The sequence below is a fragment of the Clarias gariepinus genome, chromosome 5 (assembly GCF_024256425.1).
Source record: "Clarias gariepinus isolate MV-2021 ecotype Netherlands chromosome 5, CGAR_prim_01v2, whole genome shotgun sequence".
In the NCBI taxonomy this organism is placed as follows: domain Eukaryota; kingdom Metazoa; phylum Chordata; class Actinopteri; order Siluriformes; family Clariidae; genus Clarias; species Clarias gariepinus.
Window position 1 is genome coordinate 18,616,746 of NC_071104.1, and position 18,639 is coordinate 18,635,384.

Consider the following 18,639-nt stretch of genomic DNA (forward strand, 5'->3'; position numbering starts at 1 on the left):
GAACGCATCCGAGGCAGCATGGGCGAACTCAATGACTGAGCGGTGTGCTTCTGGTTTGTGACCGCATTACTTTCGGGTCCTAGTGCCGGTCGCGGATTGACTGTGCATGACACCTTGACAGACCGAATAATGTACCCTGTTAATCATACAGGCACACATTAATGATGTATATGTTCGGCATGCCAGTCCCAGCCCCCTAGTTGCCACTCCAACTATTTACACTTTTTTTTTTTTACTAGGTTGGACTCTAACCCTAAGCATACTTACTGCACAGTTTAATAAAGCTATTAGGGTAGAATAAATGTCCTTAAAGTCTAGCAGGATCCTAGTGCTTTCCATGGAATATGTAGTCTAATTCAAGGGTCAAATCCTGTTCTCCTACCCTACAAACACGAATGTCCCGAAATACCTCCAAAGTAATAGGCAGGTCATTCCAGTGTAGGCTGCCGACTCCAGAGATACGTAGTGCTTAACACTATACAGTGAAACATTGACTATTTTTTAATCAGTGGTTATAGACTTGCATATACTAAACTTTTTATTTACAGTATACTTTGTGTTTGGATTAATTTACTCGATTCATTTACCCAGTACAAAAATGCTAAGCAAAATCATTCATTCATTCATCCATTTAGCTTATAACACTCATCTTCTACAGTGTCAAGGGGGGCACTGAAGCCTATCCCAGTAAACTTTGGGAACAAGGCGGGGTACACCCTGGACAGACACACACAACAGGCAATTTTAATCTGTTTGTCTTTGAAGTATGGGAGGAAACCCACCTAGCACAAGGAGAACATGCAAACTCCATGCAGAGTAAGCCTAAAACATAGCAGAAAAAGCTGTACAGAGTAGGAACATTCATAACAACCAAGATCTATTGTCCTTTACTTACACTACCACTCAAAAGTTTGAGATCACTTTCATAAAATTTCTTTTTTTTTTTTTGTTAAGTGATTTATTTTCTACATTCTACAACAATACTTGTCATTTAAAACAATGAAATAACATATAAGGAATTAGGTTATTATGTAACAACAACAACAACAACAACAGTCAGTTGTCATTTTAAGACACAGAGGTCAATCTTTCTTTAATAGTTCTTCCAGGTACAGTATTGTCAAGTGCATTTGCGAAACCCATCAAGCTCCACGATAACACTGGCTCTCATGAGAACCTTCCCATCAAAGAAAGGCCAAGACTTCCCTCTGCTGCAGAGGAGAAGTTCATTAAAAAAAAAACTGCCTCAAAAATTGCCAATTAACAGCACCTCAGATTAGAGCTGTTATGAAGGCTTTAAAGATAATGAGTAGCAGATATATCTCAACATTAACTTCACAAAAGAGGTAATTACATTTTTTTACGCCTTCAGCATTGCTTTACAATGTAGAAAGAAATAAAAATCAGGAACGATCATGGATCTAGAAAGTGATCCCAGGTAGGGAGTGGTAGTGTATATGCACCTTATTATTTATTTAAGACAGACTTGAAAAATATCAGTTCTCCTGAGTATTAGGAAGAATAAACATTCTTATTTGTGATATTAATAAATGTTATATGACCATCTGGACTAGCTGTAAAATACTTTTGTCCAGTTTGCGTCACTGGTTTTGTAGATTATTATGTGTGGGACAGAACAAAAATGTACATGCAATTGTGTGATAATACTGTATAAATTACCAGTCTGGTACACAGATTTTGTATAATTAGGTCTCACTTGCTGAGGTATGACTGGACTGGTGGCAGTGCAGCAAATTTAAGTGAGAATGAGAAATCTGTTGGCACAGTTACAACAGAACTACTGTATGGAAAGTAGTGTAAAGTGTGGCTTTTAGTTTTTTTTTTTTTTTTTTTTTTACTGAACAAGTAAAGAATAAAATATGGTGCAGCATGTGTTATGAAAAAATAATCAGTATGTTGTATGGCTGGTACTAGAAGTAATAAAATTTTCCCATAACTTATTTCTAATCCTGATGTTGTATTTTCTTATCTCACATAAATTTTTTTAAATAAAAATTAAGTACAGTGGAACCTCGGATTACAAGTAACGTGGTTTACGAGTGTTTTGCAAGACGAGCAACAATTTTTAATAATTTTTTACTTGAAAAACGAGCATTGTCTTAGTTAACGAGCACCGAGTATCATGTTTTAATGCGCTTCTTGTTTTAACAACGAGCGTTACGTCATCACAAGTAAGCCAACGGTTTTTCTCTCTCTTGCAGCAGAATTGTAGGTAATCGTCTCTCCTGCTGGGTGAATACACACACGCGCTATGTGTGTGTGTGTGTGTGTGTGTGAGATGTATAATAGACACACACACACACATTAACGGAGAGACCGTTTTTAAAACCGTTTAAAAATTAGCAAGTAACATCGCTAGTCACACTCGCGTGAGTGCATATTAACGGGATTACTACTGTAAAGTAACAACAACAACAACAAAAATTAAACAGCTCTTCACCTTTGAAAACAGTCGCGACAGAGAAGAGTTTGTGTGTTTATTTGGCAACCTGAGAGAAGGGGAGCTGTAAAGCCGAGACCTATCGTCTCCCCTGCTGGGTCTTAGTGCCTGCAGTGTTTTTGAGTGTGTGTGTTTGTGTCTGTGTAAGGCAGAGAGTTTGTGTGTTTGTTTGGCAACCTGAGAGAATAGGACCGTAAACGCGAGCGAGCCCCCCTTCATCCCCCCTCCTCTCAGGTTGCCAAATAAACACACAAACTTCTCTCTGTCGCGACTGTTTTCAAAGGTGAGGAGCTGTTTAATTTGTTTTTTTGTTGTTGTTGTTGTTGTTTTACTTTACAGCAGTGATCCTGTTAGTATGCGCTCACGTGAGTGTGACTAGGAATGTTCCTTGCTAATTTTTAAATGGTTTTAAAAACAGTCTATCCGTTAATGTGTGTGTGTGTGTGCGCGCGCGCACATTTTACACACATACACTCTGCATGCACAAACGAAAACCCTTATCTGTCGGGGTTTAATTTTACATTTTTTTAAGGTAAAGTACAGGTTAATTTGTTTTATTTTTACTTTATATTTTGTATTAGTTATATTTATGTATTTATTTTTTTGGGCTGTAGAACGAATAATTTAAGTTTCCATTATTTCCTATGGGAAAATTAAATTTGGTTTACGAGTGTTTTGGAATACGAGCCAACTTCCGGAACGAATTAAGCTCGTAATCCGAGGTTCCACTGTACCATACATTTTACCCTTTTATAGTTACGCTGTCTGTAAAAATATTCAACTCCTTTTTTTTTTAATGTCAGAGACAATTAGTTTTTATCCTCATTAAGTAGGAATATAACGAGATGGGGTGTGCTGATAGCAAAAATTATAATTATGCAATTTTTGCGTTGTGTATGCGTGTGTTGCCATTTTTCATTTTTGTATTGGGGTTTAACAACTAGTAAGATTTCCCCCCAATGTGACCTCATATAAGAGGGGGTGTAGACACTCAAATTATATCTTCAGTAGAAAGTAAAACACAAGGAGGTAAGAATAAAAATACATTATCCAAGGGTTATTTCAGCTGGAACATTAACAGACACACTTTGGAGGACCTCTGAGACTTAGTGTTAATTTTGTCAGCTATTTTCAATTTTAGTGTTAGTCTTAGTCCCGGGATGAATGTTTCTGTTAGTTTTTATCATATTTAATCAATTTTATCCTATTTCTCATTAGTCACGTTTAGTCGATTAAAAATATGGACATTTAGTAGTAGACTAGGACATAGTCTAGTTTCAGTCAGAGAAACCCTTAAGTATTTTAGTCTAGTTTTATTTTTTTTAAAACTTAACATTTTAGCAATAAGATTATTATTAATTAACCCTACAGTCAATCTAGTCTATCCAAAACTATAAAACAATAGGAGCAGTATGGACAATACAGTGTTTGAACCTTTTTATATAAATTTACACACTTGGACTGTTATAGGGATAGATCAATCATTTGCTAACCTATTAGCTTAATGTGTTTGGCAACGGTTTAAGTTAAAATAAAATAAATCTCAACCCACCTGTACCCACACTTTTTCCCCTCCGATATTACTACACATCAGCTTTTTTTCTCTGGTTCAATATGAAGAAAATGGGCCCAAATATCGGCTCTTCTCTTTTGTCCGAGTAATACTGCTGTGATAACGAAGAGTTAAAGATGACTGAGCTTGTAACATTCTGTATGATACAGTACGTATGCCGCACACCTTGATCCGGGACATACTGCTCTTGCCATAAAGGATAAAGCAGCAGATTGTGGCGAAAATTATATGTTGACGAAAATAAAGACAGATGTTTTATTGGTTTTTATTTTTTAACCACGTTTTGGTCTTGCTTTTTCATCAACAATATCACATGCTGATCACGTCACTGTTCACTGATATCCATGATGTCTCTTCATCATTTCATCTTAGTCACTGGAAAAAAGGTCATCAACAAAAAAAATGTATCATTATTTTTCTTTATGAAATTAACACTACCAAGCTCTATGCTAAATTGGTAAAGAAATAGTCAAATTTGGGATCTTTAAGAGATTTTTCAGACTAAAACATCCTGTACATTGTTGAACTTCATAGGCCTAACTACAGTTCATGATTTCCAAGAATTTGTAGGCACTTAAGATTAAGAAGAGACCAACCCAAATCTTTCCCTCTTTCTATCTCTATCCTGCAGTGACAGTCAAGGATGACCAGGCTTAACCTCTGAGGCTCATAATCACATCTTTAAACACTACACTTTTACATTTAATGGTCCACCATTCATCAAACACGGTTCTGTTCCTCCCTATCTTTTAGAGGAATTCAGAAGCTACATAATCACACACACACACACACACACACACACACACAATAAACCCTTTCATGATAATTTGCAGGCATTTTGCCTGGGTGCACACTGCAGACATACTTTCTTGCACTGGCTGAACACAAAAAGGCTTTTATCTCTGACATCCACAATCAGCTATTTAATATTTGTTTCTTATTAGTGCAACACTGACATTTTCACTTGTTTCCTGCCTGTGCTGTTACAGATGCTGTGGGTCTGGTTAGTGAGTCAAACAGGAAAGAACATCTTATCGCCATTTGCTTGCCCACTACAAGCAGCAGAGCAGAGTAGGGTTAATGATTGGAGCATGCATATTTTATGACTACACACACACACACACACACACACACACACACTTTCACAGACATGGTTGTGATCTGTTCTGTCAGTTACACTTTCTACACTTAGCATTTGTTATCAGCACTGATGAATTAACTCCAGCAGCAGCAAAGCAACCACTGACCCACTAATAGATTCAAATCAATACTATGGTACTACACACGATATGGTTGACATAGAGAGCTTGCACCGCCATCCTACACTGCAATCCTTGTACATTCTGTGCTTTGTGATCCAATTTTGCATTGCAATCTTGCACAAAATAACTTTTGGTCAGTTCTCACATTTGCTGTTAATATGTGTAAGATGTACAGTGTGCAATCATGTCTACAATCTATCTTTGTGCTACTTTCTATATTGCTGCTGATTATCTGGAATTTCCTTCCACATCAATGAAGGAAGGAAGGAATGAAGGAAGGCAGTATGTATGTATGTATGTATGTATGTATGTACAGTGTGTGTGTGTGTGTGTGTGTGTATGTATGTATCCATCTATCCATCCATTTATTTTATTCTCACCAATGAAGTGTTTTACCTGGTAAAACCGGAAGAAACTTTGCTGAGTGGGACATTTCCCCAAATGGAATACTTAGCCCTAACCGTGTGTTTGCATTCAAATGAATACTCAAGCAGACAACCATGCAACAAGAACTAACAACTCCACACATGAGTTTTCATGCCACTGCTACATGGAAGACTCTCAACTCATCCTCTTCTCTCCTCCCCCAGATACTTTTCTCTCTGCCCAGAACTCTGCATGTCTGGCAGCGCATCAGTTGAAAATTAATCCCAGCACAACCAAACTGCTGTTCATCTCAGGTGATTCAGACCCATGCCAGGGTATTGTGATCTCTGAGATCTCACTTTCGTTCACTGCATATAACCTTGGGGTAACCAAATATCTGTCTTGCTTATAGTGCTAATCTAACAAGCTCATGCTAATTTATCAGAAAGATTTGTTCATTTCAATCCAAACTGACCAACCAGGTGCTAGCATGACCTCTGACCCAATTTCCTGTCTACTTTTCCACTTTCTCATTTCACATTCTGTATGCTGATTTTCTAGTTTTGTGCTTTGTAATTTAATGCTGAGCTCAAGTTAAAACTATGTCTGTTTATTTGAGTACTTCTTGAATCAACCTTAGGGAACTTTGGGGTTTTTGACCCTTGCCTGGTTTGGGACTTGTTTTGGACCGTTGATACTGTTTTTTAAACTTCTTCACTTCTCACAATACCAGCAGGAGCAGAGTATCTATATGGAGCACATCCCAAACCACTGGTCCCTTAATATTTAGACATATGTCAATGTGGTTGCAGTAGCATTTAAGCATGAAATATAACATATTATATCTAGCATTTTTTAAATTGCTAAACATCTTATACCACACTGTGTACACACACAAATACACACAAACGACACACTGGCTCCACCTCACGAGCTACTCTACTTACACACATTTTAGCCTTCTCCTCAGGCACTGCTTATTGGCATTCCAGTCTCTCTGTTGGACTTGCTCACCACACACACACACACACACACACAGTGATGTCAGTCACTGCTTCTGTTACCATGGATACAACCTACTTCATGGCGGTTATGGGCTGTCTCTTTTAAAGCAAGTGAAACTGCTCTGGAAAGGAGGGTAGATGATCTCACTAACTCGCTTTTCACAGCATTAAACAAATATATCACAGCTAGAGGCGTATGTACATACTAGATATTTCCTCACATTTTTCCTACTGACGTGGTTGAAATACATCCCTCAGAGCTACTGCTGGCCATAAAATTATCACTTTTTAATTTTATGAACAGACAACGTACATACAGTACCCCTTGTGTTTACCTTGCTATGGTGAATAAGGGGGCAGGCTGCGACAAAAAAACAACACAGGGATTTGGCTTGGGTTTGGCCCACTTCTGGGGATGGGGTTGGGGAACGGTTGGTTAAAGTGGATGGTGCAGACACTGGTTACCTCACTCTCCTCAAGCATTCAATAACAATATTGATTATCATATTATAGATACAAGTATTCCTGTCAACAGCAGAATGATCTCTAGGTTTAGCCTAGATAAGTAATTAGGGTTACAGTATACCCTACTACCACTAAACAATGACGCAGTAAAATATTTTATAGATAAATTAATATATAAGTTTCACTTTCATCTCATCATCTATAACAGGGTGGATAGGGTGCCAATATATCACAAGGCGGACATGGTGCCAATCCATCCCAGGGCACACACACATACACACACTTTGTGAACGCCAGCTTAATCTGCATATCTTTGGACTGTGGGAGGAAACTTGAGTACCCGGAAGAAACCAACCAAGCACGGGGAGAACATCAAATTCAAATTCAAATTTTATTTGTCACATACACAGTTATACACAGTACGATATGCAGTGAAATGCTTGTACGACCGCCGGTGACCTTAAAAAGAAAATAAAAACTATATGTATAAGAAATAAATATTAATAAAAAGAAATGAAATACGAAAGAAAATAAATGTAACTAGTAAAATAAACAAAGTGTACAAATAAGGGCATATTAAATTTTACAAAATATAGAAATATAGGAATATAGGGGGGAAGGGAAAAATATATAAAAATTTTAAAGTGTTTTAAAGTGGCAATGGCTGTGCAAATATGCATGATAAGTGACGTATAAAAGTGTCATGTACATGCAAACTCCATTTACACAGAGACGGCAATCTAACCTTGTGGAAAATCGACCCGGGACCTTGGAGGTGCAAAGCAACAATGCTAACTATTAAGCCACCTTGCCAGCTAAAATATTAGTATATCAAATATAATTAATAAACAATGTTAGGTTGGAAATGGTCTTTATTAGTTTACTAGGCCTAGTAGTCAGGGATGGACCTTACCTTTAGGAAGGTTAGACAGACTTACTCTAGTTATAGGCTTATAGTGAATTGAATTTCATTATATAGTGGAGTACAATGAAATTTAATGTTTACCTCCCCTTCGTTAATGACTCATATAATAATAATAAATTAAAATTATGCTTGCTCACTCATCGTCTATACTGTTTTATTCTGTTTACAGGGTCGTGGTGTGCCTGGACCCTATTCCAGAAGACATAGGATACCAGAGAGGGTACACCCTGGATAGGGTGCCAATACATCTCACACATACTGTACACACACGCATACACACACTCACACGCTCATTCACACTATGGGCAATTTGGGAATGGCATTTAGCCTAATCTTAATGTCTGTAGACTGTGGGAGGAAACCGGAGTACTTGGAGGAAACACACCCAGCACGGGGAGAACATGCAAACTCAAGTTGTGCAAAATTATGGTTCTAGGTCAAAGTATGCAATAAAGTACTTATAATTAAAAATGCACTTATTGGACTTGTTACTGTAAGTGTGTTCATTGTTTTGTTTTTTGTTGTCCTTTGTCTCTTGTGTATCAAACAAAAATCAGTAAGCATCATTATTGTAATGTAGCACTGATGCCTGTGTAGTGACTGTAAGCTACCTCATTTGTACATGATATACAGTAGTATAGCAAGCTAGCAGAATAAGCCTTTAAAATGAGTGTATGTTGCCTGGGCTTTAATCATATGGACCAAACATATTCTGGCAGCATACTTGTTCCTATGTGTCTGCATCACAGCCATGCTAATATCCAGCACAACAACACGCCCTTTTGTGTGATATTTACCTGATACATATACCTTAGTTATATTACCTGATGAGAACTGTAAATATCACCAATTTTATGTAAGGTTTTGTAAGGACAGCTAAGGCTTGATTAAAATTGGCAATATGTAATGACTAATAATAATCGAATGACTTAGGTTTCTAAACATTTACCATTATCTGGTATCTTATCGTGTGGTCAGAAAGATCTGTAGGACTAAAATTTAGCCAGTGACTTTTTATCATTTGGATTGGTAGTCTTATCTGCGGCAGGCAGATGACGATGTTGATGATGATGAGTTATCTACCATGATAAGACTTATTTTTAGACATGAACATCAGCTCACCATAAAGTATATAGTTTTACAGGATAGCATACAGTACCATTATTCACTATCAAAATCTGTTTAAGGATGAGTTGAGCAAACTAGAGTAAGCATTCATACAGTTCTAGTCAAGGAAATTCTTATGTTAAAACGTCTTAAACCAGGTTTCTTACACTTAAGATCTAAATGATCAAAAGCTGCCCTTTACAACTGTACACTTATCAGCTTTTTTTCAATTACTTACATAATGTGCAGGAACATAGAGTCATAGATATGGAGATCTCTTCTCCATATATTAAATATAACAAATAAATAGGATGCTGTTTCAGTTTCCTATTTCTGATTCTGATCTAGGATGCAACCTACCACACAAACATACCCAGATGATAAACTGAGGGCTACATCAGAGTTCACATCCACCTGTAAAGTGTAAAGACAGTTAACAGGATTATAATGTGCACTAACACCCACAGTAAATATTTAAATATTTAAAGAAACATCACATATTTGCTACAGTAAAGAGAGTAGTTCAGAGTAGAAAGTTCAACATACAACTAGCCTTTGGGGGAAAAAATAGGACATTCAACATCCTTTTGAACACACAATATAACGTAAACTACATGTCAAACAACCAGTTTGGACAACACACAGTCGAATCCTATGGTCTTTCCTGATTTTCATTTATTTCTACATTGTAAAACAATGCTAAATGCATCCAAAACATGCAATAATCTCCTTCAAACAGTTTAAGCTCTGTAAAGCCTTATACTCGCTCCAATCTGAGGTGCTGTAAATGAGCTATTTCTGAGGTTGGTAACTCTAAATTAACTTTTTATCTGCATAGAGTTACAAGTCTTAGTCTTTGTTTTCTTTCCCACTCTTGCCCTGATGCGTCCATCATTCTGAAACAGGGTCTCATCAGACCAAATGACCTTTTTTCAATGATTCACAGTCCATTAACCAAGTACAGTTGATGCCTATTAAAGGTAATTCTTTATCTTTTCTGACCACATTTCTTGCACAAAGTTGACACATCAGGACTACATTTATAGGTTTTGATAATGCATTAGACAGTTTTTAACACAGTTTTAGTAGTTTCTCCTTGTCTTCAGTTGTTTTCTTTGCTTGATACAGAAAAAATAATTAGATTCTTCTGAAATACAGTAACATCTTTGCAACAACCACAGGATATGTCTTCTGACCTGGTTGTTTAAGAAATCAGAAGCTACTTACTGCATCACATAGCTTGTTGCCAGTTGAAACATATTAATCATTGCAGTAATTATCCACTAAATATTTACTTATTTGAATATTATATTTATAAACACATATTGATAAATGTTTTCCTTTACAGTTAACTTAAGTGGGATTTTAAATGTATTCATTTAAAATGTACTTCCATATAATACACTTAATTTTAACTATATATTAAAGAGTTCTACTGTTCATCTCTAAACTGAGTTGCTGTTAAATAAAAAAAAGAAACAACAACAACTTTAAATTAGAAGATGTGTCTAGACATTTGACTGGTACTATGTATACATCAAAGTGTGTATACTTTTTAATAATCTTTACAAGCTACAAATAACAGATAATGTTTAATCTGCAATATTATATATGTAGGGAACAATATAGTGCCAAATCTTTCATTGTACCCAGTAAAGAGACTAATGACTTGAAAGTGCTGGGCCACCAGGACCTCAGTATGACTCTACAGAGAAGATGCAACCTGCTGTAGGATGGGAGCGCATGGACAAGCTGTCCAATTAAGTGAGTGATGGTTCCTTAAGCCATAGGATGAACATGTACAGTATGAGAGCATTGTGTCTTGCTGGAATGAGTTAACCAATTTATTGAAGCATTATGTCTTGTATTGTGTTGGTGGGAACAGGATGTTGAAGAAGTGTCATGTAAACGTACCATATATACAGTGCATCTTGAAAGTATTCACATAGAGCACCCCTTTTTCCACATTTTGTTATGTAATGGATTAAATTATTTTTTTTCATCAGAATTCTACACACAACACCCCATAATGACAACATGAAAAAAGTTTACTTGAGATTTTTGCAAATTTATTGAAAAAATTTTTTTTGAGAAAGCACATGTACATACTGTAAGTAATCATAGCCTTTGCAAAATTGAGCTCAGGCGCATCCTGTTTCTCCTGATCATCCTTGAGATGTTTCTCCACCTGTGGTAAATTCAGTTGATTGCACTGTATAAGCAGTCTTAGAAGAGATGAGAGCTTTTCCTCTGCAAAGAAACTGCAAAAGAATAAAGTCTCTTGGCCTCAACATCCCTGGTCTCGGGAGTGATCTTTGTGTCTTTGGTTAATTATCCCTGAACTAGGTACAACATCACTGACCACAACCCAGGATGCATATTAATGCCATTTTAAAACGTACGAACAAAAAGTGATCATGCCCTTTTGGAATTAGATGTGGATGTTTTTATTTTTCCCCTTGTATTTTTTGAACACAGCATTGAATTTTAATTAGATGCAGAAGTTTTTGACAAAGTCTGCCAACACAAGATTCTGCAAAGCAACACACAATAAAAACTTGTGTGGTAAACATCTGGCAGGAAAATTGTGCAAGTGGAAAATGGCAGAGAGACACAGACTGGAAACATACATATACTGAGTGTCTGGATTACTTGATTACACAGATACAAACAGACATAGAACAGCCAGTTAAATGGCAATGGGATTGATGCAATTCCTCTGATATTGCATAATGTTGATTTATTAATTAAAGCATAGGTCAATCTATTCTTTTTCTGGGTGCTTCAACACAGCAGAAGTGTCTAGAATCCCAACAGGCTTTTATACACAGCAAATTCCCAAGAGATGAATAAACACACAGCAGTGTTTATATGAGTCCAGTTGGATTCAAGTAAACTGTGAAGGTGTTACATTAACACTAGAGATTTTACTGTGTAGTTGTTTTTACCAAAACGACTATGCAGCAGGAATAAACTGTTCTGAATTACACTGCATGTTATTTTCAATGTACTAGTCTGTGACCCAAATAATTGCACCTCATGTTTAATTTCATAAGGCTAATTTGCCTTCTATGGAAACTGCTTTTAGTTTAATTTAAGCCAGTGAGCCTGGTTTCATTTATTCATTCATTGTCTATTCCGCTCATCCTGTGTAGGCCTGGAGCCTATCCCAGAAGACTTAGAGGCACAAGATGGCATGGAAAGAGTGCCAGTCCATCACAGGGCACACACACACTACTGGCAATTTGGGAATGCCAATTAACCTAATCTACATGTCTTTGGACTGTGAGAGGAAACAGGAGGGCATAGAGGAAACGTACCAAGCATGGGGAGAACGTACAAACTGCATGCATACAGAGGCAGAAATCGAACCCTTGACCTTGGAGGTGAGAGGCCATAATGCAAACCACAACGCCACCGTGCCACCTTGATCCTTTTTAGAAGATATAATATAAAAAAAATATGCATGTCTTCAAGCTTCTAAACTTCTAAACATCCGTTACATATAAAAAGAAAGATATGTTAATGTTCTCATTTCTAAAGTGTGCTCATTTGGATTTGCTTTTGAAGAGCCCTCATTTGAGAAAGGTTTCATTTAGCTTTCACAGAAGAGGATTCTGAGTGAGAGTGGTTGTGACAGCTTCTTCCTCCACAAAAAAAATCTCATGGACAAAGTCACATAATCAGAATCACCGTTTCTTGTATCTTACAGGCAAACAAAAACATGCCAAGAGTTGTACAGAGAACACTGGATAAGTTTATCACACACTAATATTTTGTCGATATATTTTACTTTTTCATTGTTGGCATTATTTTCACAATCTGTTTTAACATCACAACATTTGCTTAAATTGAGATCTTGTATTGATGACGGGAGAGTCACATCACCCTATAAATTGTTCTCAAACTCTAAACACCTTTAATGAGGCTCAGGTCAGGACACTTTGGTGAGCAAGTCATGTGAAAACATTATTCATAATGCTTCTAATTCTATTCTTTTTTTTTTTTTTTACATTTTAAGTGCAATAAATCTCTGCATTGTTGTCAGGTGATATCTAATTGTGGTCATTGTTTTTCCTGACCATCTCTCTAGGTTTTAATAATGCATTAGACAGTTTTATCCCACTACAAGTAATTTCAGACTAAGGTTGGGACCGCCTACCTTATCAGCATACAGAGACAAAAAAATGTAGAAATGTGGAAATGCAGAAATAAATAAATGTGGAAATGCAGAAATAAATAAATGTAGAAATGTGAAAATGCAGAAATAAATAAATGAAGCAATGTGGAAATTCTGAAATAAATAAATGAAGACATACGTTAATAAACAAAAGTAGGAATATATTTAGCAATTTTCCATGGCTTTCCATTCTATTTATTTATTTCTATATTTACTTATTTATTCAGACATTTATTTATTTATGTATTTATTTATTTCTATATTTACTTATTTATTCACACATTTATTTATTTATAATTATGTCATGTTTAGTCCTCCATACATAGTATATACACTCACCTAAAGGATTATTAGGAACACCTGTTTAATTTCTCATTAATGCAATTACCTAATCAACCAATCACATGGCAGTTGCTTCAATGCATTTAGGGGTGTGGTCCTGGTCCTGGAAATAACCACTCGTTACAACCGAAGTATGCAGCTAAGCATTTGTGAAGCCATAACTCGCACAACCTTGAGGCGGATGGGCTACAACAGCAGAAGACCCCACTGGCTACCACTCATCTCCACTACAAACAGGAAAAAGAGGCTCCAATTTGCACGAGCTCACCAAAATTGGACAGTTGAAGACTGGAAAAATGTTGTTGATTGAGCATCGTTTAAATGCCATGGGCTACCTGAGCATTGTTTCTTACCATGTCCATCCCTTTATGACCACCATGTACCCATCCTCTGATGGCTACTTCCAGCAGGATAATGCACCATGTCACAAAGCTCGAATCATTTCAAATTGGTTTCTTCAACATGACAATAAGTTCACTGTACTAAAATGGCCCCCACAGTCACCAGATCTCAACCCAGTAGAGCATCTTTGGGATGTGGTGGAACGGGAGCTTTGTGCCCTGGATGTGCATCCCACAAATCTCCATCAACTGCAAGATGCTATCCTATTAATATGGGCCAACATTTCTCAAGAATGCTTTCAGCACCTTGTTGACTCAATGCCATGTAGAATTAAGGCAGTTCTGAAGGCGAAAGGGGGTCAAACACCGTATTAGTATGGTGTTCCTAATAATCCTTTAGGTGAGTGTATCTTCTGACATACTGTAAGTGATTAAGATATAAGAAGCTACAGTACTTATTGGCTCAGAGTTAAAAGAACTGTTGCCAGCTGGAGCTTATTAATAACTACAGTAATTATCCAATCAAATGATCTTTTTAAGTATCTGCTTGTTTACATCCAACTGATTACTGTTTTTGCTCAGGAAGTCTATCATGAAACATATATTCTGTATAAATTTAGAGAAACATCCAGCATGAGTTACTTATGTCAAAAGCTTAGGTCGGTATTTACACTAGGAAAGTCATACAGTATGTATCCAAATTTAGGTTACGCACCAGTTTATTGAAATTAACTGTGGGCAGGTAATTCCTCTAAAGTTGGCAATTTTTTCTTGTGTAGAACATCATACACAAACAGTTGTCAAGTTGGCAACCCAAGTTTGTAAGTAACTGCCAGAGAAACAATGACTATATCTCCAGATGGTTTGTTGACTGACGATTTCTTTTTCAACATAACATATAAAAAAATGTCTTTTCAATATAGTCTTGATTGTCCTCTATGAACACCAGCACTTACCGTTGAAAAAAGCTTTTTTTTGTTGGTGTCACCAAATGTAATATAATTTACTATAAAAGATAGAGCTAGTGTAAAAGCAAACGAATGTAAAGAAAGATGTACAGTGCCAATGGCAGTTGGAATCCAGTAGGCTATGTTCTTCAACAACTCATCTACAGTACCTGGCTTCTAAAAGTTGATTTTCCAGTCGACTCTTACTTATAAAAAATTTAATGCTACCTTCCCTAATCCTGTCTTGTCTTGTTCTGTGTCTTGAACATTTATCTGGCATTTCCAAACCCATTTTCTTCCTCTAAATGTTTCCTCTCAGTACCATGTTTCCTCTTTGTGTCTTTAGGTGGAGTTCCTGTAAATAATGTAGTATTAACACATATAACTCTAAAAATGGCACAAGAACAGATACAAACAGTTAGAAACAAATTTTAATATGAAGCCTTGTGCAGTAAACATCTGTTACATTCTGAGCAGCCAACAGATTGTCTCATAAAATGCAGGCTGCATAAAACCCATATTTTTAATCTGGGCGTCTATTGGAACAACTGATTGTATATCCTTATACTGTGGTGTTGCAGTTTGAGCTGCACAGAAAAATATATATCAAACTCTTTTCTATGTGCTGGGTACTGCCCTTTCCTATATTCTCAACACAGCCAATACAATCGTACACACAGTGTAAGTACTCCCTAGACACCTACTCAGTCTTGTGTAAATGACAGAAAACTCAGACAGTTCTCTTTCGACTAGGAAGCATCCCAAAAAGCCACAGCAATTTACACTCCACAGATATAGGATGGTGTGTGAAATGCAGTCATCCTAGCAGCCAGCAATGATGTTCGAGGACCCAGGAGAACTGCTCTGGTTGGTTTAGTACTAGAATTTGTTATGTGTAAATGTCCCAATTCACAGTGGTGCACTATGTAGTGTTGCAATCTCAGACCCCCTACCATACACACACACACACCTCATTAAGGTAGGTAAATTGACTATGCTAAACTAATCCAGGCATGAATGAGATCCAGATCCACCATATACAGTATATGTTGTGTATAATGTGTTCTAAAGCTAAAGTATTAATAGATATCGTCATTAAAAGCAATTAAAAATAGTGCAAATAAAACAACAGTTGAGAATAATAATTAGTGAGCAAATATTATAATTAGTTAGCAAAAATTAAAACAATAAATTTGGCAAATGTTTATTTAAAGTTATGTGGAAAACATTCAGAAATGTACTTCAGCAAGTAAATTTTTTTCTGGAAAGTAATTTTTTTTTTACAGATACTTTATGATAAATATAGGGGCACTTTGTAAAGGGATGTGTGAGGACAGCTTTCAAATTATTTGATTTAATTTTCCTGCTTGTTTTTGCTTTGTTGTTTGCAGACGTCCATTTTAATTAACTTTAATCAAATTTATCACTCCACTACAACTTCTGCTGAGTTTTATGAATGTCCTTGCTTCACTTTCCTTTTTCCTAATTGGCAAAATGACAACCAATGAAATACTGTAAAGCACTATTTATGTGATAGTTATTACAGTTATTTCTTTTAAGGTAAGTTGTACAGCACTTTATTGTAATACCCCAAGTAGAATTTACAATAAATTACAACCTGCCTAAACTGCTCCAATCCTGTGTAAATGACTATCTATAATATGCAGTTACTCTTCAGTAGCACGTAAAGTACCACATACTGTTTATAATTATTCTAATACAAGAACAGTCTAGGTCAACTTATATTACTAATCTAGGCATGTACTCATAAGGCACGTTTTAGACAAATCTTGTTTTCCAACACTACTAAAAGTAAGTAGAAACTGTTAATTATGAAAGCTTGTTTAGCTTTATGGGTGTACAGCAAAACTATACTATAAATGTTGAAGCTACATAACAAATGGATGTGGTTTTCCATCAAAGCACTAGCTAATTATGGTTAGTAGTGAGCATGAATTGGTTAAATTAAATGCTAAACCAAACATACAACAAGGGTTAATATAAGCAACAGTCCAATGGCTTGGGGCCAGTAAAAAAGGTCCTCCTCATCAACACCTACACCAGAACCCCTACCATCTACCTATCTTTACGGGTATTACAGCAGGGGCCATTTATATACACCACCGTTCAAAAGTTTGGGGTCACTTTCTAACTTTATTTCTTTCTACATTGTAAAGGAATGCTAAAGGCGTATAAAAAATGCATCAATCTCCTTTGAACAGTTAATATTGAGATGTGCCTGCTACTAATGCCCTGTAAAGACTTCATAATACTGTACCTCTAATCTGAGGTGCTGTTAATTGGTCATTTTTCAGGCTGATAACTCTAAATGAACTTCTGGTCTGTGGCAGAGGTAGGTTTTGGTCTCGCCCTCCTGGGATGGCCTTCATGAGAACCAGTTTCATTTTGGTGCTTGACGGATTTTGCAAATGCACTTGACAATACTGTTCTTGCTAAAACTATTACAGAAAGGCTGACCTCTGTGTCTTAAAATAACAACTAACTGTTGTTGTTGTTGTTGTTACATAATTACCTTATTTCATTGTTTTTAAATCCCCAGTATTGTTGTAGAATGTAGAAAATAAATCACTGAACAAAAATAAAGAAATTTGCAAGTGACTTTTGAGTGGTAGTGGAGGTGTTTGACTGTTAGCCTCTAACAACAATTTAGAAAGCCATACAGCCTTCCTCTCTTTTGCGTACATGTACTCAGTATGAAAATAAAACACAAAGTTTTTTTTATCAAGAAAAACATATTTTAGATTAATCTACTAAAGTTAAATTTGTTAATTTACCTTAAAACAAAAAATGAACCATTGAATGATGGTTAGAGAAAAGAAGAAAAATCAAACACTAACTGAAGAAATTACTGGAACAACGATAATAATAATTTAAACATCAGCTTGCTCACATGTATGCCTGTCTAATAAAGGCGTAATAATAAAATACTTTTATTATTACCTTAATTTGAGGCACTATTCTACGCCTTGTAATGTATTGCTGACTAGTGTATGTCCAAATGCAAGTCACCAGACTTTTCTTGCAGCAAAGTCTCTGATAATGTCATTTAAGTTGAGTCTTTGTCCAGTTTTTTTTTTTTTTCCACAGAGTATTTCTTGGCTCATTGTGCAATGTGTATAGTTTTTAATAGTACATGCACACAGTTTTATTTTGCTAAATGGATGCTCTCAGTCACAGATAATGTGATTGACTGCTAGTTATGACATCACCATTTTCAAAATAACGGAGGCTATGTTGAGACAGAGGTGAAATTTAAATGGCAAGCTAAAATTAAACAGTAGGAATAACTTTATTTCTCATGTAATTACATAAAAATTGCCCTTAATTTTTTTTTCAATTGTAAATCAGAAAGTAAATTGTTGTACTTAACCCCAAATCAACCATAGTGTTGCTTACTAAACATCATGTAAATGACTGTATTAATATATATGCCATCACTGCATGACTTAGTGATTCAACTTATTACTGATTTGTATACAAGTGTTGGGTTGAGTGGGGTCAGTTGCATCACATGCTCAGTGGTATCCTCTGCTTGTCTGCAAAAGACAGCTACAGTACATACTCACACCTCTGATGAATATTGATTACTGTGTTTGACCTTTAAGTAGCCACCAGCCATGTACTGTAGGTTTGACGTCTCTCAAA